Genomic DNA, 3,795 nt, shown 5'->3' on the forward strand with positions numbered 1-3,795 from the left:
CGAACTCTTGGTACTTGGTACATTTCTTCACGTATTCGGCACAGTCACCCTGGACGGTCGGCCAGTAGTAGTTAGCCCTCAGGACATTAGCGACCATTGTCCTCACCCCAGAGTGATTTCCACAGACTCCCTCGTGGATCTCGACCAGAATGTACTCGACCCATTTGCTGGTGATGCATTTCAGTAGGGGGGTCGAGTATCCTCTTCGGTACAAGTCTTCGTTGATCATGGTGTACCATGTGCACTGTTCTTTCATCGCTTTTTCTTGCTCCGGCTTGCATGTGTCGTCCTTCAGGTACTGTATGACGAGTGTCATCTAGTTATCAGTCTCGGTCTCGGCCTCGGCCTCGTCCATTGCAAGACATTCGGTCTCAGACACACTAGGGTGCCTCAGCCATATCTGTTATGACTTATCTCTGGTGGCTTCTTCTTGGTGACCGACAACTTAGACAAAATGTCGGCCCTTTTGTTGTCCTCCCTCGGTATGTGTTCCAAGGGTGCTTTGCTGAAACGGGCGATGCTATTTTTGGCCGCGTGGAAGTATCGTTGCAGCAGAGGTTCCTTCACCTCGAACTCTTCATTGACCTAGCCAACCATCACCTGGGAGTCGCTTTTGCACGTAACCTCGCGTGCTCCCATGTCGTAGGCTAGGTTCAACCCAACGAGCAAGACCTCGTACTCGGCCTGGTTGTTGGTCGCCTGGAATCCGAACTGGAGTGTTTGCTCCAGGAGGAGGTCGCCCGACCATTCCATGACGACTCTTGCTCCGCAGGCCGTTTTGTTTGAGGAGTTGTCCACGCAGAGTGTCCACCCGCCTGAGAGGGTGGGTAGTGGTGTCAAATCGGCCGAAAATCGGCCAGGCACTGAGATTTGATGGCACCACTCGGTTCATAGCGTATGTCGAACTCAGACAGTTCGAACGACCAGCTTATCATTCTCCCTGCAAGTTTTGGCTTAGATAAAATTTTAAAAATGGGATAGTCGGTCCTTATAGTTATTGAATGGTTTTGGAAGTAAGGGCGCATCCGTCTTGCTGTAAGGACTAGGGCGAGAGCCACCTTCTCTATCATCTGGTATCTCGTCTCGGTCGCGTGGAGGGTTCGACTGACGAAGTATACCTGTGGTTCCTCGCCCTCGGTCTCCTGCACCAAAGCAGCACTAACTGCTTCCTCCGAGACTGCCAGATACACCAGGATTGGGTGGTCGGGTCTCAGTTTCTGGATGATAGCGGGGGATGTCAGAAACTCCTTGAGCTGTTTGAAGATTTCTTCACATCGGTCATCCCAACTGAACTTGGTGGCCTTCCGGAGCAGCTGGACCATCAATCTCGTCTTCTCGGCCAGGCGAGGGACAAACCTAGAGAGGGCTGACGAAGTATACCGGTCGTTCCTCACCCTCAGTCTCCTACACTAAAGCAGCACTGACTGCTTCCTTCGAGACTGCCAGATACACTAGGATTGGGTGGTCGGGTCTCGGTTTCTGGATGATAACGGGGGATGTCATGAACTGCTTGAGTTGTTTGAAGATTTCTTCGCATCAGTCATCCCAACTGAACTTGGTGGCCTTCCGGAGCAGCTGGACCATCACTCTCGTCCTCTCGGCCAGGGGAGGGACGAACCTGGAGAGGGCTGACGAAGTATACCGGCCGTTCCTCGCTCTCAGTCTCCTACACCAAAGCAACACTGACTGCTTCCTCCGAGACTGCCAGATACACCAGGATTGGGTGGTCGGGTCTCGGTTTCTGGATGATAGCGGGGGATGTCAAGAACTCCTTGAGCTGTTTGAAGATTTCTTCACATCGGTCATCCCAACTGAACTTTGTGGCCTTCTGGAGCAGCTGGACCATCAGTCTCGTCCTCTCGGCCAAGCGAGGGACGAACCTGGAGAAGGCGGTCAGGCGCCCTAGGAGTTGTTGTACTTCCTTGATGCTATTCAGACTTCTCATGCCAAGTATGGCTTGACATTTGTCAGGGTTGACCTCTATCCCTCGGTGGGTGAGCATGAAGCCAACCCCCCCCCCCTCAATCCTGAATGTGCACTTTTCAGGGTTGAGCTTCATGTTGACTCCTATGAGGGCCTTGAAGACCTCGTCCAGGTCCTTCAAATGCTGTTCGAAAGAGTTAGACTTCACGACTATGTCATCCACGTATACCTCTATTGCCCGACCGATTAGGCCCTTGAAGATTTTGTCCATGAGGCGCCGGTAGGTCGCCTCGCATTTTTTAGGCCGAACGACATGACCTCCTAGTAGTAGTTGGCATCGGCCGTCATGAAGGTCGCCTTCTCCTTGTCCCTGGGGTGCATGCTTATTTGGTTATAGCCAGAGTAAGCGTCCAGGAAGCTTAGAATTTTATGGTTGGCCGCCCCATCCACCTGGCGATCAATGTTTGGGAGGGGATAAGTATCCTTCGAACATGCGCTGTTGATGTTTCTATAGTCGACGCACATCCTCCAGTTGTCATTCGGCTTGGTGACCATGACGACATTGGCCAGCCAAGTCGTGTATCGGGCCTCCCGTATGAATCGGGCCGACAGAAGCTTCTCAGCCTCTGCCTTCGCCGCCAGGCATTTTTCATCACCCAAGTCCCTCTTCTTCTAAGAGATCGGTCGGGCTTCTTTAAATATGGACAATCGATGGGTAATGACATCTGGGCTCACCCCTGGCATGTCGGTTGGTGTCCATGCGAACATGTCCATATTCTTCTTCAGCGCGGCGTGCATGATCTCGGCCTCGGTAGCTGCCATGGTCGTTTCTACAGCGGTGTTGTGTTCATCATTCAGGAGGGGTACCCTCCTCAGCTCTTCTCGAGCCTCCAATCTATCCTCGATCGCCCGGGGGTGAAGGTCTACCAACACAACGGTTGGCTCGATTGACATCGGTCAGGCCTCCCTGGGTGAGCGGTCCTTTCGGGAGAACTTTCTCTTGGGAGAGATGTTATTCCTTAAGGGCTCCACCCGGAGGCTTTTGGAATAGCACTCTCGTGCCTCCTTCTGGTCCACGTGGACCGTGAGAATGTCCCCCGTCCTCGAATGGAACTTCAATACCAGGTGAGGGGTTGATACGATGACCATCAGCCGGTTGATGGAAGGCCGGCCAAGAAGGATGTTGTAGGAGGTGTTAGCGTCAATGACCAGATACCGGATTTTTATGGTCCTGGTGTTCTTCCCCTCGCCGAAGGTGGTGTAAAGCTCAATGTAGCCCTTAGTACCCACCCTCTAACTCGAGAATCCTACTACATGGTCGTCGTAGTGCATCATCTCGGTCTCGGCTATCCTCATGGCCTTGAACGTTTTCCAGTAGAGGATGTCTACTGAACTTCCTTGGTCTACGAGGGTCTTCTGGATGGTGAATTAGTCTATATCGACCGTTATTACCATCGGGTCGTCCTGTTGGTAGTAATCAACACCCTTAAAGTCCTCGTCCGTAAAGGTGATGGGTGGCATCCTCGGTCGAAATGCCTCCGCATTCACTTGGTGTACTGCCCGCAGGTGTTTTTTCCGGACGTTATTGGTGCTTCCTCCCCTGGCGAAGCCGCCGACTATGGTGTTGATAACCTCTCGGTTACCTCTTTTTTCGGCCTCCCTTGGGGGTCATCCCTGCAGGGAGGGTCGTCCCTTCTAGGCTGTCGGTCGTCTTTGTGATCTCGGTCATTTCGATCGCGTTAAAGTGACCTCGTCTGCCCAGGTGGTTTCATCCGGCGGGGTGGGTCTCGGTCGTTCTTGACGAAGGTGCCCAGCTTGGATAAGTTCCTCAATCTTATCCTTTAGAGCCTGACACTCCTCGGTCGAGCGCCT

The sequence above is a fragment of the Phaseolus vulgaris genome, chromosome 7 (genome assembly GCF_000499845.2).
Source record: "Phaseolus vulgaris cultivar G19833 chromosome 7, P. vulgaris v2.0, whole genome shotgun sequence".
NCBI classification, from domain to species: domain Eukaryota; kingdom Viridiplantae; phylum Streptophyta; class Magnoliopsida; order Fabales; family Fabaceae; genus Phaseolus; species Phaseolus vulgaris.